The following is a 26391-nucleotide window of genomic DNA, read 5'->3' as shown; positions in this document are numbered from 1 at the left end:
AATGAATCCTAACAAGAAAATAAAATATTGAATCCCAACAAGGAAAAAATATTGAATCCCAACACCCTCCTTAAGTTGGAGTTGTGGAAGAGACACCCAACTTGCTGAGATGTTGATGATGTAAAGGCTCCATCAATGACTTAGTGAACATATCGACTATCTAGGAAGAAGATTTTACATATGACAATGAGATTAATCTGGCAAGGTACTGCTGACGGATGGAGTGATAGTCAATTTCAATGTTCTTTGTCTGTTCTTGAAATATTAGATTTTTTGCAATGTGAATGGTGGCAATACTGTTCAAATGAAGAGTTAATGGTAAGGGAATTGAGATGTCGAGATCTTTGAAAAGGTGAATCAACCAGGTAAGCTCAGCTACGACCCTTCTCATAGAGTGATACTCAACTTCAGCTGAGATGAGAGATATGGATGTTTATTTATTTGATTTCCATGAAATATGAGAGAAACCAAGGGAAATATAGTAAGAACTTACTGATTTTCATGAATCTGGATAAGTACCCCAGTTAAAGTCACAATATTCCATCAATTCAAAAGAAGCAAAAGTAGACATGAATATACCAAAACCCGAATCAGTGAGAAAATAATGAAGCACTTACAATGCAGCTTTAAAACAAAGTTCATGTTGGTTTTCCATAAATTGAATCAAATGCTGCACTGTGAATGACAAGGCCTTGTATGTGTTATAATTGAGTTTACCCAATAAATGCCTGTATAAAGTAGGATCTTGGATAGAAATACCTTAATTAACTTGTAGTTTGACACTGTAATCCAAAGGGGAAGAAACATGAGATAAATGAAGAGTATTAAATTCATTCAATAAATCTAGTGTATATTTTCTTTGAGAAATAAACATTCTCGTAGATTCTCGAACATCCTCCATGCCAAGAAAAAAATTTAAAGGACCAAGATCCTTGATTTTGAAATCCTTATCTAAAAACAACTTTAAAGCTTGGAGTTCACCTTCATTATTGCCTTTCAACAATATGTCATCTACATACACTGCTACTATAGAGATAAAATCACCATACTTCTTAAAATATAGAGAATAATCATTGAAGGAGTGACTGATACCCTCAAAATTTAGAGCAGAAGAAATCTTAGCATACAGTTGTCTTTATACTTGTTTAAGCCTATAAATAGACTTCTTCAACAAACAAATATGATTTAGAGAGAGTGGTGTAATAGCAGGTGGAGATTTCATATAAACTTCTTCATAGAGATCACCATGAAGAAAAGTATTGCTAACATCTAACTGAAAAACTCTCTAATTATTCTTCAATGCAATGGCTAAAATACATCTGATAGTAGTCATCTTGACTACTGGAGAGAAAGTTTCACTATAATCAATACCTTCTCTCTGCACATCGCCTCTAATGGCCAATAGAGATTTTAGTCTTTTAATGCTTTCATCAGAGTTCAGTTTGACTTTATAGACCCATTTAGAAGGAATGCTTTCTTTCCAGCAGGAAGAATAAAAACATCCCATGTGTGATTTAATAGTAAAGCTGCAAGTTCTTTATCCATGGCTTTTTGCCAACCTAGATGATGTGCTGCTTGAATATAACTAACAGGTTCTTGTATACTAGTAAAAATGTTGAGCATGACTTAACTATTAGAATATAAAGCATTTAAAGAAAAGAAACTAGGACTAACAGGATTAATAAATTCTGTAGTAGTCACATCTGTAAGGTGAAGAGCATTACAAATATAATTTTTCAAATAATCAGGCTTCTTATGAGTCCTAGAAGATTTTCTTAAAATAGTTTGAACAATAGGTAATTGAAGAGAACTTGAAGGCAGTCAGATATGGAGTTAGTGGGTGGAACATCACTGGAACTTGATGGAAGTTGAGGCATAGTAGTGGGTAAAACTAGTGATCAAGAGTAGATTGATAATCCATAATCTAATGAAGGAAAGAAATTTTATGGTAGAGAAGTATAAGAATTCTAAGAATTCAACACATTAGAAGGAAATATAGTAGAAGGGAAGACAAATTGTGACATAAAGGAAAATATTCATCATAAAAACTAACATCCCTGAAAATCGTAATTTTCTTGGTTTGCAAATTCAATACTTTATATCCCTCCTTTCCATAGGGATATCCTATAAAAACCCAATGTGTTGCTTTACGATCAAATTTAGTTTTATTAATAGATAAAGTAAATACAAAACATAAGAACCCAAAAAATTTTAGATGATCATATGATGGTTTATTCTTGAATAAAACTTCAAAAGGAGTTTTTGAATTCAAAACACTTGAGGAAAATCTGTTTATGAGATAAGTTACAGTTTAAAGACATCCCCCAGTAACTAATAGGAAGATGAGATTGAAATAAAATATCTCTTGATGTTTCTAATAACTTTTTTGTCTCTACTACTTCATTTTGTTGTGGAGTATAAACATAAGTTGTTTGATAAATAATTCCCTTAGAAAGAAAGAAATCGGATTGTACTTTTCCATTTCCTAACTCAAAAGCATTATTAGTTCTTACAATTGTAACTTTAGTATTAAACTGTCTTTCTACCATAGAAAGACAAGATTGAAGGATGGCAAAAGCATTAGACTGAGTTGGCAAAAGCATTAGACTGAGTACTCAGAAGATGTGTCCAAGTAGTTCTACTAAAGTCATTAACAATCGTAAAAAAGTAATTAAACCATCATGTGTAGTATATTTGCAAGGTCTCTAAGTATCCACATGTAGTAGATAAAAACTAAATTTAATTGAAATAACACTAGAAGGAAAAGATAGCTTAGATTGTCTTGACATGGGACAAATAACGCGAGGAGAAGAAAAATTTGAACAAGATGCAGAATTTGGAAAAAACTTTCTTCATATTATTTCTTGGCATATGACCTAATATGTAGTTCTATAGTTTTTCCTTTACATTGGAATCAAAATAACTTGAATAAAAAGTAAATTTATCTCCTAAAGAACTAGAAAAGAAAAGACTATGAGGCTTAAAACTAGGTAGGCTCATTGTTGAAACTTCTGGATGACTTGATTTGAGAATATATAGACCTTCTTGATCTCCACCAAGAATCCGAGGACTCTTTAGTGAAGGGCTCTACAACATGAAACAAGTGTTAGGGGTGAAAAGAACAAATTTTTAAAGTTGTTTACACAACTTATGAATAGAAATTAGATTCAACCTAATAGATGGAATATATAAAACACTTTGCAGAGTTAGATTCTGAAGGAGAGAAATAGATTCTAAATGTGTAACTTTGACCTTGTGGGAGTTAGGAAGAGTTACTGTTACAGGTTCAGGAAGAAGATTTAAGCTTTTGAAGTATTTTTTTTTTATCAAAAATCATGTGCTTAGATGCTCCACTATTTAATATCTAATAATTGTTGTCAATTGTAAGCAAACAAGCATAAGAATTAAAGAACTTATCCATACCAACACAAGTTATGTGTGCAGATGAATCTACATTTCCTGTATATTTCTTATTCAATTTTTGTAAAATTTGTGCAACACTATCTTGGCTTAAAGAGTTTAGATTTGTGAAATTCTTTGTAGTCGGTTGAGATCCTTCTCTTATGTTAAAAACATTACCAACACAGGCCCCTTTTGATATTTTTTAGATTTAGTGAATTTAAAATCAGAGGAGAAAACCATGGATCTTATAACAGTGGTCAATGTCATGTCCTATTTTCGTGCAATAATTTCACATCATAGAATTTTTCTTGATAGAAGTTTCAGCTTGAATTTTATCCTCATTGAACCTCTTTTCTCAACTATTACCAACAAATAAAGAGGCTGATTATCTTGGATAAGCATGACAATCTTGAATAACAAGGAGTAAGCCTGACCAATAGCGGGTAGAGGGGAAGACAACAAAATATTACTCCTAACACCTATGAAAGTGTCATTAAGATCCATGAGAAATTGAAGAAGTCTCTCATCTTGATGAGCCTTTGCACCTTTTTCTTTTGCTCCACATTCTCACTCACAAGTATATGCAGAGAATGTATTTAGTGTATCTAACTCATCACATAAACTCATTATTTTTGTAAAAATAAGTAGAAATACTGGAATTTCCTTGAACTATTGCATTTAAATCTTTTTGAAGTTGAAAATTTTTAGCACCATTAGCCTACCCAAATCTATCTTCTAGGTTAGACCACAAAACTTTGGAACTTTTGGAATACAAAAAAAAGTTAGCAGTTTCTTTAGAAAGGGAATTCAATAAGCAGGATAGGACCATATCATTACATCTTGACCAAGCTCCTTGAAGTCTTGTATCAACATTAGGACAAGCTAGGGATCCATCAACGAATCCTAGCTTATTCTTTGCTGTGAGAGCTATAATGATTGCCCTTATCCATCCACCATAGCTTCTCCCATCAAAGATGGTGGAAACTAGGTTCATACCTTTATGATCAGAAGGGTGAATGTAGAAAGCGTGGGAATAGTCCACTATATTGATTTTAGAGACACTATCACTTCTTTTAGATTGTGAAGTGTTAACAACAAAAGGTGATTTTAAGGGTGATACAACATCAGTCATCTTAAGAATTACAAAGAAGAAGTCAGAAATTAAGGACTGAAATTTAAAAATATTGCTCTTGATACCATGTAAAGAATGGATCTTGGGCCTAACTCAACCTCAAAATCTAACTCATGAAGGGAGGATTACCCAAGTTCATATAAGGAGACCAAATAGCCATCCCTTTTCAAATGGGGGATACTTAACATAATTGTACTAATTATCATAGAATAATACATAAATATACCCATTAACTTGGTTTTGGCTGACATCTATGCTCCTCAACTTTGAATGTGTACAAGTAAACACTTAAACTTCTATAAAGTTGAACAAGGAAACACACATTCTATGTGACATAATACACGTAGGACTCCATATAGGATACAAATTGGACATGTAGGATGCCATATAGGATGCATGTGCCTCGTTATTCAACTTTATACAAGTTTAAGTGCCTACCTGTTGATCTTTGGAATATTTATACACCTAAGTGTCATTATCTACACACATTTAGCTTAGTTTTGAGGACTTTTAAGCATGATTTAATGCGATGATGTGCATATTTAGTGATAATCACGTGATTGCGTATTAAGCCTCACATTTAGGTGGTTTATAGTGCAATTGAATTAGCATAGAGGATCGTATGGTTGGGAAAGAGTTATCCTGGGATAATTAATCTCAAGATTAGTTATCTTAAGATTAGTTATTCCACTGTATATATGGGATAACTTATCCCATCACTATGGTGTAAATGGTGGGATAAATTATCTTGGTACTAACTAATACCTCACACCAAAATGGAATAAAATAGTCCTTCATTTTTTCCCGAGACTATTTATCCTGTATACCTCACACCAAACGACCACTAAGAGTCAAAATGGCAAAAGGAAGGTTAAACGAGATAGCTAGTTACACTGTCCTAACCTATTCTTGTTCTTATGTAATTTTGAGTAGCTTTATGTAATATATGGTTTAATGCTTGTGATGAGATGTTGTAGGATACCATTGGAGCTGCATTAGGTGATACATAATAGCTACATGGGATGAAAAAACAAAAAGAATGACACGACCGAAACCAAGGCCTTGTCGTAATAGGCATCTCAAGCCCAACAAGGACTGGAGACCACCCTATTTCCCAAACCAACAAACCTAGCACATAACCTGAGTCGGATGAATTCGAAACATATAACAAGATAGATAATTTATAACTCAAAAGACTTTGGGATAGGTTCACGACTGTGACTAACCTAACCAAGTCTAACCATCCGATACCAAGCCAACAATAATAACCAAAACAATAGCCAAGTTTGAATCCATAACATAATAACATGGAACAATCATAAATATAGTCAAACAGTATCAACCCAATACCAATACTAATGCCAAGGCTGACACCACTATCAACACCACCATACCAACGCATAGTAGTTATTAGAAAGTAAAACAATATCCAGTCGAGACATGCCCCCGACCATAGCCAAAACCAATGTCCAATATTAAACCAAATGAGAAAATAAGGAACTAAAACAATAAATGAAGCCTTTTGAAGTATGGAAGCACACCGCTTCAAGTCAACACAAGCTAATCCCGAGTCAGATCACTGAGTAAGAGGTATAGTATGACCAACACGTACATCACGTAGGGATACAACATTGAAAATGGTTAGCAGTTGGAATTCTAACATGTAACTCAAGGATAAGGATAAAATAGTGCAAATATTTCAAAACCAATCAATCAATGCATATAACCAATGCAATACATATAAATATACCATGCCGGGATAGGGAACAAGATTAGCATGAACTTGGAAACCATTAACCTAGAATATGTAGCATGGCCATCATAGAATAAGGCATCCACAAGATGTATGGGATCAACTCTTCCATAGCTGGAAGGGTCCCATGTATGTAGCCGCATAAATCAGAGCATATCTATAATCGTATATGCATGCATGGGGGACTCGAATCTCCCGACATAATCAAGGTGACTTAAGCACCAATACATGTAGTAAAGGGAACTCGAACCTCCCTTTCATATGTTCATTTGGGGGAGTCAAACCACTTGGTCATTAGACACCCGCACTGGTTAGCACGGTTTCAGTGTTAGACCTTTGAATTCCACTTTCACGACCTGGCTACACATCCCTCTATTAAGCCTAATTTTAAACCACCATTCTACGTATACAACCATTAGGTCAATTTTGTACCAAAGGCGTTTCGTTGGTATTGTCATACCAACACTACTTGCAAGTATACCACACGCCATTACCATTATCAATCAATTATTCATTCAATTGACTTTGGGACTAAAACCTATTGTCTTTCAAAGACACTTATTTAATTCAAAGTTTAGGGACTTGAACCTATTATCTAACAAAGACATTAATCAAGTTAAGGTTTAGGGACTCAAACCCATTTAGCAAATTAATCCACCAAGGTTAACATATAGTTTGTTACATGTCCAACAAGGCATTTACCAACCATTCATATTTATTAGGCCAAGCCTTAGTTCAAGACACCATTATCATGTGACTATTTCATTCTCTTAAGAATTTTCACAAACATTTTGAGGGCATAAAATTATCAAGACCAAAACCAAGGTAAAAACCATCAAGTTTAGGGTTACTCATGACCTATTTGTTAAACAACAGTAAACATGCACCCACATATGGAAACCATCATTAATAACATGTATAAACACAATTTAAAACCTCAACTTTGGTTTTCAAAACCACTAATAACGAATCATAATCAATGCTTAAAACACATGAAATTGGAGAGCTAACAGTGAGGGAAGAATCACATGCCTTATTCAAGAAGATTCATGGAAGAAATTTTACTCTTAAGCCTCAAGATGATCACCTTTGAAGAACCCTAGCCCCAATTTCAACAAGTGAGTTTAGAGAGTGTTCTTGGAGTGTTTAATCTTCCAATAGTGTGTCATGAGAGGCCACAACATGTTTAAAGACGTGAGGACTTAAGGGTTTTGGGGTGGGAAATGTCTTAAATACCCCCATCTTAAAAGCTAAAATCATGTTCGCAAAAAAGTACAATCATACCCCCCAAGCCGTACCCTAGGGTACGAGTGGTATCCTTATCTCGTACCTAGACCTCACCTTGGACATCCAAACTGCCCAACATACGACCGCACAAGAATAACTTGTATCCTATCATACAAGAGGTACCCTACAACCCTTACCTTAGAAAAAATGCACTTGACCACCTTAGAGGCATCATACGACTTAGCCACATATGACTCATACCCTAACATACTTCTAGTAAGATGACTACTCATATCATGGAAAGAAACTAACCCAAACCCACTGATTAACATACGAGAAGGGCAATCTAAACCATATCCAGCATACAACTAGCACCCTAGAGTTGTATGTTATTCAGAAACTCCAACTTCAAGAAATTTTCTGCTGGTCAAAAGTCAAGGTGTTTCAATTCTCCCCTATTTGGATCATTCATCCTCGAATGACTGGTAAGGCAAGCACAAGCATGAGTTAACACATTTTGACATATCAACTAAACTTTATCCAAGTTAGAAAGAAAAGATTTAAGGATCTACTCTAACCATTAACTAAGTTAGAAAACAAAAGTATGATGAAGAACATATACCTTCTGCACAAATCCCTGGAGCAGAAAATAGGAACGGATACTTAGACTTCATGTCCTTTTTTGTGCTTCCCAAGTAGCCTCTTCAACCTTATGGATCCTCCATAAAACCTTAACCAAAGCTACATCCTTGGTCCGTAACCGACGAACCTGACGATTCAAGATCTCAATCGGAACTACTTCATAAGATAAGGAATCCGAGACACCTAACCCTTCCAAAGAACAACTAATGAATTATCACCCACACACTTTCTCAACAACTGAATGAATGGAGCTCAAACTAGGAGGCAACTCTAATTCATAGGCAATATTTCTAACCCTCTTTAACAAGTAGGGACCAACATACCGAGGAATTAACTTCCCCTTCTTACAAAACCGCATCACTCCCTTCATGGGAGACACCTTTAAGAATACTCGATCACCAACATTGAACTCTAACTCCCCATGCCTCACACCTGCATAGGATTTTTGGAGACTTTAAGCAACTTTCAACCTATCATGAATCACCTTCACCTTATTTAAGGCTTGGTGAACCACATCAGGGCCAAACAACTTACCCTCAGTAACTTCATGCCACCCAATAGAAGAACAACATCTCCTACCATACAATGCCTCAAAAGGATCCATACCAATGCTAGAGTGATAACTATTGTTATAGGCGAACTCAATCAAAGGTAAATGGTCAAACCAATTACCACCACAGTCAATAATGCAAGCACAAATTATGTCTTCTAAGGTCTGAATGGTCCTCTTCGCTTGTTCATCTGGCTACAGGTGGAAAGCAGCACTAAGGCACACCTTAGTTCCAAAAACTTTCTAAAACGACTTTCAAAAATGAGATGAGAATGGAGTACCATGATCTAAAATAATAGAAACCGGAGAACCATTCAATTTCACAATCTCCGCAAGATACAACTTAGCATAATCCTCTGCCAATTAACTAGTCCTCACTGGCAAGAAGTGAGCGAACTTAGTCATCCTATCCACAATAACCCAAATCGATTCACATTGATTCTAATACCGAGAAAGACTAGAAATGAAATCTATGTTGATCACTTCCCATTTCCATTCGGGCAATTTAATCTCTTGGTACAAACCATTGGGTCTCATATGCTCAATTTTCACTTGTTGACACACCAAACACTTGGCCACATAGTTAGCCACATCTTGCTTCATATTATTCCACCAAAAGAACTCCTTAAGATCAAGATACATATTTGTAGAACTAGGGTGAATGGCATAACGAGATTCAAGAGCTTTGGCCAAAATCCTTTCCCTCAATCCATCGACGTCGAGAACACATAACCTGCCTTGGTACCTCAAGATACCATCACCATCTATCGCAAAATCAACAATTTTTTTCTGATCGACATTTCTCTTAATCTTCATCGAATCAGGATCCAACATCTGCTTTTACTTTACCTCAATAATGACAGACGACTGCGATACCTGGTGCACAAATATCCCACCATCTTCAGAGTTTGTGAGACAAACTCCAAGACTAGCCAAACGGTGAATATCCTTCACCAACTCCCACTTATCCTCATTCATTTGAGCTAGACTCCCTATGGATAACCTGCTAAGAGCATTAGCAACTATGTTAGCCTTACCTATATGGTAGAGAAGACTTATATCGTAGTCCTTTAACAACTCAAGCCACCTCCTTTGTCTGGGATTTAACTCTCTTTGAGTAAATACATATTGCAAGCTTTTATGGTCAGAAAAGATATCAACATAAACCCCATAGAGATAGTGACGCTAAATCTTTAGCATAAATACCACAACTAACAATTCTAAGTCTTGATTAAGGTTGTTTTTTTCATAAACTTTCAACTTCCCAGAAGAATAGTCCACTACCCTACTATACTGCATGAACACATAACCCAGCCTAACACGTGATGCATCATAATATACTATGATTCCGTCATTACCCTTAGGCAGGGTCAAAACTGGAGCTGAAGTCAACTTATTCTTTAACTTCTCAAAACTACCCTCATATACATCTACCACAAGAACTTGACCTTCTTCTAGGTAAACTTAGTCAATGGGGTAGCTATAGTCAAAAAAATTTCCACAAATCTCCTATAGTAGCAATCCAAACCCAAGAAGCTTCGAATATCTGTTGGATTCGTAGGTATAGGATACTTCTTAACCACTACAACATCATGTGGATCCACCATGATCCCTTTCTACAGATAACATGATCAAGAAAAGTTACAACCTTCAACCAAAACTCATACTAGGAGAACTTGGCATTCAAACGCTGATCTTTCAAGGCCTGCAACATCGCATGGAGATGATCGACAATATCCACCTCACTCATAGAATAAAATAAGATATCATTAATGAAGACAATGACAAACAAATCCAGAAACTAATGGAAGACCCTATTCATCAAATCCATAAACGTTGTCAGAATATTGGTTAACGCAAAAGACATAAAATAGAACTCATAGTGACTATACTAGGTTCTAATAGAGTCTAAGGGATATCCACATCCCTAATCTTAAGATAATGATAACCCAAACTATGATCAATCTTAGAGAAATACTTCGCACCTTACAGATGATCAAACAAATCATCGATCCTAGGAAGAAAATACTTATTATTTATAGTCACCTTATTAAACTGACTATAGTAAATGCATAGACAAAGGGAATCATCCTTCTTACGCACGAACAACACCAAAATAGCCCAAGGAGACACACTAGAATGGATGAAACCTTTATCTAAGAGGTCTTTTAATTGCCTCTTAAGCTCCTTTAACTCAGCCGGAGCCATTCTATACAGAGGAATAGAAATAGAATGAGTGTCCAGAACAAGATCAATCCCCAAATCAATTTCCCTATCGGAAGGAATACCAGGAATATCATTAGGGAAAACCTCGAGTAACTTATTAAACACATGTACGGATTCTGGAGAAAGACCTTTCGAGTTAGAATCTTTAACCCAGACCAAATAATACAAACTCCTATTTGAGATTAACTTTTGGGATCTAAGATATGAGATGAACTTCTCCTTAGGCACTAAAGAACCCCCGCCCCATACAATGACTGGCTCATTAAGGAATTTAAACATGACCTTAGGGGTCCGACAATCTAAGAAAGCATAACACGAATGCAACTTATCCATCCTAAATATGATATCAAAGTCAACCATATCTATCTCTATCAAATCCACAAGAGTTAATTTTTCACTAACAAATATCACCCACCCCTATAGACTTTTTTAGCAATCATAGAATCACCAACTATGGTTGTTATAAAAAGGATCAAAAATAAATTCAGGACCAAAACCAAAATACAGTCACAAACTAGGTCATATAAAAAAGAGTGGACCCTGGATCAAGTAAAAAATACACATCACAGGAGAAAAGTTTCAACATACCATTTATGATCGTGAGATGCCTCAGAATCCTAGTGAGACATATGAGCATATAATCGATTTCGGCCAGTGCCAGTACCAAATGCAAAAATAGATTCAGAAGCAACATCCTTTGGTGCAAGAGAAGATGAAGAAGAAACATGAGCCTTACTAGCCCCAGAAGCCATCCTAACATGATGGTCACACTGCATGTGACCAATCTAACCACAATAAAATATATGTTCTTCCATTCCTTATAGAACCAATGATGCGACGCACACAAAATCTACATAGAAGGTAGGATGGAGACGATTGAGCCCCGCTAGCCTGCAATTGGGCACCTTTTACTTGATACCCTACATCATACTAAGACCAACAATCACCTGAAAGCTTCAGGTAAGGAGCACTAGCTTTGGAGAAAGAACTAGAGCTCCTCTACTTCTTCTTCAGCTACTTAACCTCATCTTAACCACTTTGCTTAGAAGACCAAAACCTCTTCCCCTGCCTCTCACTAAATTTAGAATGCTTTTTTTCTCCTCCTCCACTTATTGCATAAATACAACCAATCTCAAAATACCTTTGTCCTTGATCAATAAAGCAATCTTGCTTTCACTGATCAACTCCCAAGACAACCCCAAAAGCAAACTTATGCATCCTAGCCCTCATGTCGTACACTATCTCCGGAGCATATCGAGAAAACTAATGAAATTTCAAGGCATACTCCTTGACAGACATTCTACCTTGCCTAAGATTCATAGGCTCTTCTGCTTTTACTTCCCTCGACTCCTGAGGAAAGAAGCGGTCCAAAAAGGCACTAGAAAAGTCATCCTATTATGTAGAGTCAGAACCATCTCCCCTACATTGTTATCACTCCTCATACCATTGGTATGCCACATATTTCAGCTGGTAGGTAGCGAAATCCATGCCGTCCATATTAGTAGAATGCATAATACAAAAAATCTTCTCTATCTCATCAATAAAGTCTTGAGGATCCTCCTTAATCGTTGAACCTATAAATATAAGAGGATTTAATTTCATGAACTGGCCAACCCTTGTAGGCTCAAAACATGGAGTAGCAGATACACCATGCTCAGCCTGAGAAGCTACCAGCTGATCAATCGTAAGAATCAACTGTCGAAACTAAACATTTATCATATTAGCCTTAGGAGGCCTAGAGGGAACCAATAGGACTCTAGAACAATCAGGAACTGGACCCCTATATCGAGTATAGATCCCCTAAGTAGAGCGTGTTCCATCAAATTTGCCCTCAATTGGGATAGAGGAGTTTTTGCGAGCTTCAAATCATTAAGGCATGATTTGAAAAGTGAACAAATAGGAATTAGAGAAGATTCCTGGACTTGGACTCTAAGCTTGAAAATAAAACACAAGAAAGAGAAATATTCCTAAATGCCTTATAGCCTCTCCCTTATAAGTGTGGTGCGATACACACCCTTAAAAGAGACTCTACTCAACACGACTTTATGCACTCCCAACTGAACCTGAACCTGGGGATCTGATACAAACTTGACATGATCTAAATGAGGGCCTTGTCATAGTGGGCATCTCAAGCCCAACAAGGACCGGAGACCACCCCATTTCCCAAACCAACAATCTAGCACATACCCTGAGTTAGATGAATTCTAAACATATAGCAAGATAGAGAATTTATAACTCAAAGAATTTGGGATAGGTTCACGACCGTGACAACCCAACCAAGTCTAACCATCCGATTATAAGCCAACAATCATAACCAAAACCAAAATAATAACCAAGTCTGAATCCACAACTTAATAGGATAGAACAATCATAAATATAGTCAAATGGTATAAGCCCTAATACCAATACCAATACGAAGGCCAAAACAACTAACGACACCACCCATACTAACCCATATTAGTTTCATAAAGCCTCTATCCAAAAGTAAAACAATATTCGATCGTGACATGCCCCCGACCATAGCCAAAACCAATGTCTAATATAAACTAAATGAGAACATAAGGAACCAAAATAAGAAATGGAGCCTTCCAAATTATGGAAGCTCACCACTTCACGACAACACAACTTGATCCTGAGTTCAATCACTGAGTAGGAAGTATAGTATGACCAACACTTGTATCTCGTAGGGATACAACATCGAAGATGGTTAGCGGTTGGAGCGCTAGTATGTAACTCAAGGATAAGGATAAAATAGTATCAATAGTTCAAAACTAATCAGTCAATGTATATAACAATTATAATACATATAAATATACCATGCCAGAATAGGGAACAAGATTAGCATGAACTTGAAAACCATTAACATGGGCTGTGTAGCATGATTGTTATAGAACAAGAAACCCAGGGCTATATGGGCCCAACTTTCTCCTAACTGGAAGGGCCACAGTGTGTGTAGCCACCCGAACTTGAGAATATCTAATAACCATATATGCCTGCATGGGGGACTCAAACCTCCCAACATAATCAAAGTGAATTAAGCACCAATACATGTAGTAAGAGGGACTCAAACCTACTTTTCATATGTTCATTCAGGGAAATCAATCCACCTGGTCAATAGACAACCGCACTGGTTAACATAGTTTCCAATATTAGTCCTCCAGACTCCACTTTCACGGCCCGGCTACACTTCCCTCTACATATCCAAGCATACAACTAGGGTTTTATTTGTTGAGGATACAACATGATTGCTTAATTTTTATTAGTTTGATTTATATGTTTATAATGTCATGTGGTTGTGCTTGTATTCTTGATTTATTATTCTAAAAAGACATGAACTTTAGGATAAATCCAAGACTTAAAATGAATTAACCATATGAGTAAAAGGGTGGAACAGAGAACTTAGGGAGTGAAGATTATATCTTTAATTGATTAGGGGATAATTGTTAAAGTGTGATTTTCTATTAGGATAAAGATCACCTAATTGCCCTTCTTGGTTAATAAAAGAAAGATAACTTAATGCATCTGATTGGAGAATCAATCCCCATTCAAAGTTATATTCCTAATTCATAAATCAATAATCGAGATGAACATTATTACCGATAAGAAATCATAGTTTTGCATGAATTTGAAGTAGATGCCTCAACCTTGAAAACTCTGCACATATTATTTATAATCCCAATTTCATACCTTTTTTTTATTTTTGTTTCTTAGTTTATATTTAAAATTCTCATAATCTTGTTAGAAACTCACATTTGTTAAATTGATAAGTATAGTTGGAGTTAGAACTGAACTAACTTTAAGTCCCTTGGGTACGACAACCCGGCTCTATAAAAGAGTCACTTTACAACTTGTTTAAGCACGTATTCTTATGTATGGGCTTGGATGAAATATGTTTTTGGCACCATTGCTGGCCACTAAAAGATTAGTAAATTTCTAGTTTTAAGTTTACTATTTTATTTGATAACTACTACAAACTTGGGCCTTAGATACTCATCTTGTAGGTATAGGTTTATGAAAGCTAGTAAGCTAGAAAGGGATAAGGATTTGGTCCAATCGAATCTTAAACCTGAGAATCTCTAATACTAATTAAGAAGAGAAGCAACACTTTTATATCTAGTGCCTCAAGTTGAACAAGATCAACAGGTCGAGGTTGTTTTTGAAGTCATGGAAGCACTAAGGGCAGTGCACAAAGTTGCAATCCCACTCGCAACTAATGTTACCTCTGCCATATGCAAACTAGAACCTGGAGGTAGGTTTGAGCTAAAATAGAACATGGTGAAATTGTTGCACATGAGAAGTTCATTGGTCAGACTCATAAAGATCCACAAATCCATATTCAAAATTTCCTAAGAATTAGTGACACATTTATTCCTACAGGGGTCTCCACAGATTATATGAAGCTTACACTTTTTCCATTCTCACTTTGGGATGATATTGTAAGAAATTTACTCATTAGATTCTTCTCATTTACTAAGACTGCAAAATTGAGACGTGAAATCCTTAGCTTCAAGCAGATGACTGAGGAGAACTTGTACTAGGTTTGGGAGAGATTCAAAGGTCTTCTCAGAGTTTGCCCACATTATCAACAAGTTAATAAGGTATTAGATCATGCTTTTGTTGAAAGTCTTGACCCACACATAAAGATTTTGTTAGATTCAACTGCAGGTGGTAAAGCTTTAGAGAAAACATGTACAAAGTTTTACACCCTATTGGATAAAATTGTACAGGGTAATCCAAATTGGCATAGAGATGTCTTGAGAGTCACAGTGAAAAAGATTTTAGGCTTTTTAGAAGGGGGTGCAATCACAGTATTGGCTGCACAATTATCTACTTTTTATAACAATATAATAATTTAACTCAACAAGTTGAGTATGTCCCAGGGCCAAGCTCCAACTAGTATGCTTAAACCTATTCAACAAGTTCAATAAGCACAGATTTGGTGTGAAGTTTGTGGAGGTAGTAATCATTATGCAGCACTATGTGGAGAAAATTTAGAGTCGGTCAATTTTGTGGGAAATTCACAAAGTGGAAACTAAAATTTTGGTAACTCCTACAATTAAAATTTCCAAACTAAGCACAACTATGCATGGGTTGGAAATCAGGCACAAAATTTTTAACAACAAGCTCCCACTCCCAGAGAGAGGGAGAAAGTAGGAGTTTGGATACACATCTGATGATTAAAAACACATGAGCCAGTTTTACATTTTTATTTTTATTTTCTTTTACTTTCCTTTGTCTTAGCTGTTAGCCTTAGATCTGTTCATAGTCTTTGCATTCCGATATCACCATCAAAGTCCTGTACATATCTGATTAATGGTTTCATTTCTATTATCAGAGTCGGTGTTTTCTAGTTATCGTATTCTACATCTTGTACATAATCTTGTCCTAGTTTCTTTTCTTATATTTTAGAAAAAATATTTATTGTGTCTTGTCCTTAGATCTTTAGCAAAAATATATAGAGTCTTATTGTCCCCAAGAATTCAAAAAGATTTTATTGAGTCTTTTCCATAGAGCCTTAGAACAAATACATTAAAACTTTATAGTCCAGAAAATACAAAAAGATGTCAGTCCTAGAGTCTTTATTGTCAACGTCTTCTATAACTGGTTTAAGTAGATTATTAGAGACACTACATATGTCTCCAACTATCAACTAAAATCTATTATGTAAGAAGGACTATCTCTATGAAGTAGATGTGTTGTTAGAAGAGCAAGATCTATTTTCTACATATCTACCAATACCAAACCCATACTCTGCCTTTGCTAGAAAAAAGTGTAATCTAGAATTGCAGATTGATTCGCTGTATCAACAAAAGCCTGAAGGAGTTGAGGAATACTTTGATGGAACAAAACTTGATCAATACATCCTTAAGATTCCAGCTGAACAGTTTATCACTCTATAGATGCCAAAGGATTTTCTGGAACAGTGGAAAAGACATAGCTTTACCCATGAAAAGGACAGTCGATAAAGGCACACCTTTTTTTTCTTGATACCAGATTTGGAGAGTACCAATGTGCGAACTTAGGCACTTCAAAAATCACTCCGGACTCAAGGGCAGTCGTTGTCACCATGTTCCCTAACTTTAACATGTCTCTCTCTGAGCTGTATCTCAAAAAGGCATTAAGGCTTCAACTCCAAATCCTTGAATCCCTACCAGACTATAAACCTGTGCAAACAAACCTTCACCACTAGATAGTTTGGATGGTTCAAAACCATAGACAAGACTTATCCCTTCTATGTGGCCACCACTCATTTTCTCTAACCGTAGAATCCACCAAAGAAATGTACTAGCGTATATAGATCCATAAAGATGTTTCCAAAGAAGAATTTCTCATGATTCTTTCAAAGTCATGGCTCAGAAGTTATGAGATGATGAGAGTTCATCCTCAAAATCTCCAAACACCAAATCGTATATTCGCTAAAAAACATTTTAAAGTATCTCTATCCATCTATATGTACACACCCACTTATAATTTTTCAGATGAATAGAATCCATATCCAGCGAATACCGTATGCTATCTCAAAAGTGCCATGAATGAACATCATTAGATACAATACTTCGGTCATGATGAGCATACTGTGCATTGATTCAAGGATCCATTTACAAGAAACTGCCTATGGGATATTGACTATGAGTATCGAGAATACCAAGAGGACTGATTATAGCTTGTAATAAGGAGAAAGATGAGCTAGAATGGGATGAGTATTAGGGCTTTGAAAAACCTTATTACTAGAGGCCTTTAGATGAAGAAGAAGTCAAACATCAATTCAAAATCTCCTACAAACCCCAAGAATGGCCACCACTACCTACTCCATCTAAAAAGAAACCCTCCAAATCCAAATTAAATCCTGAACCTCCAATGTTCATGATATTAGAAACCAGATCCATTCCTAAATAAACCTTCCCACTAAATTACACACCCAAAAGGAATAACCAAAACCATGCTCCAAAATTGCCATATGTTACTCTATCTGCAAGACGAGAGGAGCCAGAGGCACCAACCCAACATACCATACTTACCAGGGCACTAAAAAGTAGGCTATAGACTATACAGTCTGAAAAATACCTGCTAGGATCCTCAATACTACATTTCCTTAACCAAAAATAAAAAGAAATGGCCTCACTAGAAGAACAGATCTATCTTCTAAAATATGACTGCACTAAACTCCAAAATGCCCAACAAATCACTGTCTTTCCAAAGGCATATCTTCTACGAGAATTAGGCCAACACTTTTCCACCTACGTACCTTGTTTATCCATACCCACATTATTTTCCACAACTCTAAGATATAAACATGAAGAGTTTGATATCGCCAAATTTTTATGGGAAAGGAAGGATACCATGGCAACCCAAAAGGAAGCCAAGATGGCACAAGATTGGGTCAAAAGGATAAAGTATTCTAGATAGTCTCCGCATTATACTGATAAGATAGTTCTAGAACATGCTGCTCCTACACATAATCTAATAGTCCTAGACAGTGACTTAGAGGTCCAAAGTGCAGAACTACAAAGTAAAGAGTAACCAAATAAAGTATGAAAGTTCACTAGAAATTATCTTTTCAACAACAGAAGGTTATCTTTAGATGACTTTACAAAGAACAACTTGATTATCTCAGATCAAGTGATCCCTCAGTATGATGCCGTAGATCCTGAAGATGCCATTCCTCAACAAGTTATCTAGTGTAACTCAGAGGAAAAGTATTTGAAATCCATTAATGAATTATATGGCTTTGAACAGGATGAGGATCCAGACCCTATGGATGTATGGTCTAAAATTAGTGATTATACTTCTGATGAAAACATACAAGATGAGAAAGATTCATCTATTAATGCACCAACCCATACCAAGGATACTGATGTTGGTGATGCTAAATCCTCAGTAGAGTCTCCCAAAGAAGATTATCCACTAATATACATAAACCACTCTAAGAAACCAGAGGTCTCTGAGGTTGCCAATGACCAAGATGGGATGATAGATGATCCAATCCTAGAAAGAAGGCCAGATCTAGGTACACCAGAAAATAAAAAATAACAGGAACCAAATTTCACATCCTTACTCTCGACGATATCAAGATTTTATCCTGGCTTCATAGGATCCAGGACTTTTACACTTGGATGGAGATGAAAAATCTAGATGAGCAGGAGAAATACTTGATACTCTTATAGTTCATATCCAGATTCTCTGGAATACTTAGAGACTGGTGGAACACTGTTGAGATTTCTGATAAGAACACCTATCTAATATCTCAGGACTTTTCCTTCAACATTAAGATCCTATATGAGGTATTCTGCAGAACCATAGGGCAGAGACAAAAAAATCTCTGAAGACATCTCTTTGAGATAAAGTGCCTATCATTTGACAAAAATGTCATCAATATCTGCTTATACAAGACGAAAAAGATCTACTTTGAGTTGGGTGGGACCCCAGCCTAAAGCAAGACTTTGTATCATCACTACCAAAGATGCTAGTAGGCCATACAATGATGATTGTGGATGATAAGTTCAAATCCATAACCGTCCCATAGATAGGCTACATCTGGCAGGCCATCTTCCAAGCTCTAGACAACATATGCACAAAGAGGTCTGTACTAAAGCAGATAATCCAGAACAATCCAGCCATTGATCGAGCTTATTACATGGATGAACTTGTCACCAAGTCCAGCTGCTTATGCCCACGTCACAAGATAAAATAAAAAAGAAAGCTGCTATTTAGGAGGTTCAAAAAGACAAAGCTTCTCAATGATAGGAGAAGGGTAATATGGTGAACCAGGTATTTCAGATGAAGGAGCCCAGTAGATTATAAGAAGAAGAATGATAGCTGCTTTATCTGCACAAAGCCTAGTCACTTTGCTAGAAACTATCCTTAGGATAAAAAGTTGAAGGACTTTGTCCACCTTTTTGAAGAAATTGCTAATCACATAGGCATCTATCTCAATAAAGAGGACGACCTTGAATCGGTCTTCTTACTAGAAGAAGAGTTGATGGAGGACACCCTTTTCACCATAGATGTTTATGAAGAATCAAGAGATATTTATGTAGATGACCTCTACCTGATATCCAGCACCAGAGAAGGTAGCTAGAAACTGGCTAGTCAAATACTCATGCTTAACACAATAGGAATTCTATCTTTCGAAATAATAGACTACCCTCTAGATCTATTCAATTTGTATATAGATCCCTTTTTTCCATTTATCCTCTAAGAAATAAAAAATTTCTATGAGCTTTGAGTGTTCACAAAGTATGACGAATCTATCCTGAAGTCATTCGGAGTGCACTCAAAATAATCTTTCTGCCATGTGTTCATAGTGCTAGCCAATGACATCCCACAAGAACTACTATGGTTATTATGGTATTTGTGCCACCAACACTACATTCTCATGGAGTTTAAGTGTGATGAATTTAGGTATTTCGATCAAATCCAACCTGCTCTGGAGAAGTTCATGCTATGGTTTAAGCCACGATGGTACTGTATTCAATGCTTCAGAGATTCCTATGATGCATTGGTATTTATTTCGCATCATCCTGTAGAAATCACAGGCCATGACGTCTAAGATCAGGCACAAATTTCACTCCTCTGGAAAATTGCTGTTTCTATAGTCTCCCTAGAAGATAAATACTATGAAGCACAACACTTCATTTTCTAGCAGAACAGATGTATTCCAAAAGAAATCATACCAAAGGAATAGGGAAAATGGAACTACACTGATGATCATCCTTACTGGGATGAAGTCCGCCGAGCGGCAAAAAACATCAACCACAGTGTGAAATCATGAGAGATGTAATCACAAACTCCATCAAAATCATAAGGCTACAATCTTCCAAATAAGAATGCAAAGATTTATCATCCAGCAGTAGGAGTTACTTCACTAGATCGATGAGGAGAAACTTGGAAGGCCAAGAATGCCCCAGGTAGAAGAGCAATGTAGATTTATGGATGGAAGAAGGATACACACATTCATCTCCACCGACACCATCCAAAACTACATGAAAGATAATGTCAAATGACATATGTAAGAAGTTACCCTCTCTAGTGGGTTAACCTTTCTAATCGGTTACCCTCATTTTCAAGGAAACCTTCTCAACAGGTTATCCTTTCAGATGGGTTTGTACTAAAGTTACTGACTCATCTACTTCAAAGATAAGAAGCTTATCCACCTACTTGCAAGATACCTGTAAAGTTGCTGATGCACCTGCTTGCAAGCTCCTGACTCACCTGCTTGCACATACTGTCATATGCCAACAATATTAGTGTGTGTTATTTTTGTTTGGCCTATCATATTTTAGTAGGGCATGGTGTGAATAATGATAAGGTTTACCTAGTCATAATTGATAAAGCTTATCCCTTACAAAAGGATAAGACTTATTCAGTCATAACGAATAATGCCTATCCCTTAGCTGATAGGATAGAATTGTAATATTTTATTTTATGTTTATCCATAGGTCTAGATTATCTAGTAAGCTTCCTTCTCCTATAAAATAAAGCATAGGTATTTAGTTAGAGGCATCAATCTCTCCACTTAGAGACTAACCTCTTTATTTGGATCAATCTCTCTACCTAAAAACCTCTTGTACAATTTTACTTTCTTTAAATAAAGATGTTTATTAGCTATTTTTTTTTCTTATTTTCTTTTTTTTAAATGAATGGGCGCTTTGGTCCTTTAGGTCGGACAGGTGGGGTAGGGAAATAATTTAGTGAGGTACTTGTTATGAATGCAATATGAAACTTCAAAGTTACTTTTTATGTATATGAAATAAAGTCGACTTCATCCACATGACATAGACGTTTGAGTCCTTTCCATGTATATGAAATGAAATTGTCTTAGTCCATACCACAACTTTTTGAATTGATTCATTATCTTAGAAAGAACACACAAATCTAAGGTCTTCCTTAGTACACCTTTTGTTCTACGGACGCTTAAGGAAACATTCTAGGGAGAGCCATTGTAAGACTTGCTTATGTCATATACAAAACAGTCTTTTACTAAGGAGACAAAGGATTTTATGTTTTGTAAGATTGGCAAAGTCATGCCATCCTATTGAGGGTTGCAAAGTCTTTGTATCAAGGCAAACCATCTGAATGTGTAGCTCAATTTCAAATTTATGCCATCTCATTAAGGGCTGTGACGTCTTTGTTGCTAAAGCAAATCGTTCTTATGGATGTGTAGCTCAGTTGTAGGAAAGCTGTGGTATGTTGATTTAAAGCTTTAGCTTTGTATGGCTTGTTGGATATATAGACTTAAATCACCTATCATGTTGGAAAGGTTAGACTCTGTGTTTGTGGTATCGAAGGAAGCTTTAATTTCGTATGGCGTATTGCCCACATGGTCATGAAACTGCCTGCCATGTTAGAAGGTTTGGAGATTTTTGCTAGGTGCCTATCTGCCTCCACCAGTAGTCCTATACACCCCCTATTTCACTGTCTATTAGGTTTGGTGGGAAATAATTGATGTGACTGTATCTAGATGCTGACGTTAGGAGCATCTGAGGGTTGACCTCAGATTGAGCAGCCATTTTATGCAAGAAAAGATGGATTCACACTTAAAAAATCTGTAACTTGCAACTCAAGCTTAAGAGAAACAAATGAGCTAGATGCTTAAGCTCAGAATACAAGACCTTAAGAAGGTTTGACCGGTGATATAGAGAATCCTAAATATGTTATGGTAATCACTTCAAAGTGGTAGAGACTTGACAGATGCACCACCAAAGCATAGATATACGGTCCAAGTAGAGTTAACAAGACCGATACATTTGAAAAAATAAGTCCCCAAAAAGGTAGCTAAAAATAAGAAGTCTAAATAGGCTAACCAAGAATCAAAGAGACACTATTCCTTAAAAGCTTAAGAAAGCCAAAGACGATATATGTTTTATGAAGTTCTTTGACACATTTAGAAAACTTCACATTAACCTTCCTTTGTTAGATGTTTTGTAGGGAATACCCAAGTATGATAAGTACTTGAAGGATATGGTAGCAAACAAAATGAGGCTTGGTGATATTGATACTATGGCAAGATTAAAAGCTTAAAGATCATAGGAGTTTCACCCCCTTATACAAATTGATGAAAGTGATATTGCTTAAGATTTGAGTAATATAGGGGTAATCATCAACTTGATGCCCCTTTCAGTGTTTAATTCTCCTAGTTTAAGGAAGCCAAGGCCTCGTCAGTTGTGCTATAGATGGTAGATAGAAATAGAGTGTTCCATGAATGAATGATAAAAGATGTTCTCATTAAGGTTGGTAAGTTCATTAATCCTGCCGACTTTATTGTTCTTTACTATAATGCGGATGGTAGGGTACCAAATATATTGAGATGTCCATTCTTGACTACTAGTGGAGCATTAATAGATTTTAGAGAAGGCATGCTCAAGATGAGAATGAATGATTAAAGGTGGTCTTTAGAGTGTACAAATTACTCAACACACCCTCACACTACATAGATCTCTGTATGATCACAACTATAGAAGTAGATAAGTGTGGGGTGTAGGCATGCAAAATTTCTATTACCTCTTTGGAATTTTTCATAGAGTCACCCAAATTATTGAATGAGATTGAGCCTGAAAAGCTGAAAAAGAATCCTAAAAAGATGGATACAAAAAAAGTTGCAGCCACTAGAGTGTGAGCACTCAAGAATTTAGAAGAGAAGGTGAAAATGTGCGACTAAAGGGAGGAAGAGAATGAGAGACTGTGGATGATAGTTATGATGTGAGTCATGCTGCAACAATAAATCAAGCGTTGCTCGGAAGGCAACCCAAGTTAATGTAGTTTAGTTTTATTTTTTATTTTTTTAGTATCACTGTTGGTTTTTTTTTTTTGTGTTGATAGGTTGAAGAAAAGTTTGAGTACCACAGATCTAAGTTAAGGAGCATGGAAAAAATAAAGTGTGGGGTCCTCCAAACCTCTTTGATGGATATAATGCTACTAGCTAGTCTTGGAGGCACCATGGAGTACTTATATTCTCCATTCTTAAATTTTACTTTAAAGACAAAGTGTGATTAAGTGTGGGGTAGAGAATCTTTCTATATATGTTTAGGGTGTAGTGTGCTCTTAGAATCTTTTTAATATTTACTTATGTTGTTGGAAAAAAATAAAAAATACAAAAAGATTTTTTTTAGTAGTTTTTGGTTTTATTTTCTTTTTAATTTTTAGGAGAACGCTTCATTCATCACTTGGTCTTTCTTTTCGGTTCTTTTTCTAGGAGGTGTCCTTTGAACCGAATAACCCTTTTTCTTTTAGGAGTAATTTTAAAACTTTTAATCATATGTTAGGGACTTTTCTCTATGATAGGTGGATGACGATCGTTTTGAGGGATATTAGTCATTAGGATTAATAAGTACAACCCTTTCACTATTTTGATATTAAGTGCTCTTGTTAGGTTACATGACAACATGATGCAAGTTGGTTTGGAATTGAAAGCATGTTGAATGTGTTGAATGACAATGTTAAGACACCTAGGATCATTTTGTGACTCTTGTTTTATTTTAGATTAAATTTGATTTCTTACAATTGCTTTATTGAGAGTCTATATGGATCCTTCTTGAGTTGAACATGTGCCATATGTGTGAGGTTTTTATTGTATTTTTGGTTTTCATATTGATTCCTAGAACTTTCCCATTGTGTTTGAAAAACAAAATGAACAATGTGAGATTAGGAGATGATGTAGGCATTTCATTGATAACCATTTATACCTTCTTTATCTGCCCATAATGTTAGATCTTAGTTAGCCTCGTTGAGATTTTAGCTTATTCTTTGTTAGCCTCATTTGTAGATTATTCCTTTTTATTCAATTGACCGTAATTTGATAAAAGAATTGCTAAGCTATTTAGTTGAAAAATTAGGATGTTAAGGAGTGTAAAACTAAAGAAAGAAAAAGTAAAGTTGAAGCCCAAAGTAATAACTATGGGTGTGTTTGAAAGTTTATGTGTTATTGGTGAGGAGTATGGTAATGAAGAGAAAAATAGATCAAAAGAAGTGAATCATATGTTAATATCAAAAGAGTTTCTTTGGATGCTAAATGGTGATCCATAACAACTACATGGAATGAAGAAATAAGGAGAAAGCTTGATGTGAACAATGTATATGGACGTGCACATGTGAAACTCCTCAAGTTGAAGAATGTGAAGATTGAAGCTAAGTACTCATCAAGATTGAGATGTGATGCAATCAAAACTGGCCCAATGTTAAAGATCGAGTTTGGAAGAGTTAGGACCACCAAAACAGTAGCTTACCATGATTTTAAGGTGCCACGAAGCTAAAAAATAGAAGAAACAAAGTTAGAGTGAGTTTAGTCAACTAGGCAATAGGCTGTCACAATATTAGTAATGTCATGGATGTTGTGCTCCATTTCATTAAGATATCATGGAGGTTATGCTCTATTTTATTAAGGTGTCACAGAGGTGATGCTCCATATTTCAAGGTGTCACGGACCTTGAGTTTTTCGGGTACAAATTATCCTACACTATAAATAGGATACTTAGCTTATATTCGAATAACTTTTGCACGATTTTGAAGAGGTGAAAACACAAAGGAGGCTTCTCCTTCATTACTTAATTCTTGTATGAACTACATTAATTTTGAAAGTGTGAATTATATTATGAGTGGTTGGGTGTCTAAAATCCCTCTTTCTAGGATTGAGTCTATGACATGACTTCTTAATTTTAGTTTATTAGTTTGGTTTATATGTTTATCATGTTATGTGTTTGTGCTTGCATTCTTGCTTTACTAAAGAGTCATGAATTTTAGGATAAATTCAAGCCTCAAAACGAATTGTCTATAGCAGTGGAGGAGTGAAATGAAAAATGTAGGGAGTGTGAATCATATCTTTAATTAATTAGGGGCTAATTGTTAAAAGGACAATTTGTGATTAGAATAGGGATATGCCTAATTGCCCACCTCAATTAATAAAATAGGAAGATAGCTTAATGCATCCGAATTAGAATCTCACATCCCCACTCAATGATGTCGTTATGAGACTAATTTGGGTAGATTACTTAGAGGATGACCATTTCCAAGTTCTATTATTAACCTCCTAAATCAACAATCATGATAAACATCAACACTAGCTAGAAATCATAATTATGCATGAATGTGAAGTAGATGCCTCAACCCTAGAAACTCTCCATAGATTGTTTACAATCCTAATTTCATATCATTCGTATTTTTATTAATTAATATATATTTATAATTCTCACAATCTTGTTAAAAACTCGCACTTGTTAAATTAATAAGTATAACTGGAATTAGAATTGAACTAACTTCAAGTCCCTTGGGTACGACAATCCAGATATCAAAAAGAGTCACTTTACTACTTGTTTGACCACGTATGCTTGCTTATACGCTTGGACGCAATAAGTTTTTGTGTGCACACCCAAATTTGGAGGGCATAGTGATAAGAATAAAACTACAAAAAGTAGAAATTGATATGAAAGTAAATATAACCGATAAAGATAGTAGTTAGACACAACA

The 26391-nt window shown here is 35.8% G+C and overlaps 1 non-coding gene across 1 annotated transcript; it reads right to left on the bottom strand.

The window, feature by feature from the left end:
* Positions 1–15413: 15413 nt before the first annotated feature.
* On the bottom strand, positions 15414–15520 carry LOC124887469. The gene has a single exon (XR_007045243.1). It is a non-coding gene; the product is annotated as a small nucleolar RNA R71 (small nucleolar RNA).
* Positions 15521–26391: the final 10871 nt, after the last annotated feature.

The sequence above is a fragment of the Capsicum annuum genome, chromosome 9 (assembly GCF_002878395.1).
Source record: "Capsicum annuum cultivar UCD-10X-F1 chromosome 9, UCD10Xv1.1, whole genome shotgun sequence".
NCBI classification, from domain to species: domain Eukaryota; kingdom Viridiplantae; phylum Streptophyta; class Magnoliopsida; order Solanales; family Solanaceae; genus Capsicum; species Capsicum annuum.
The sequence above is the reverse complement of the archived record's forward strand: the minus strand, read 5'-3'. Positions and strand labels throughout refer to the sequence as shown.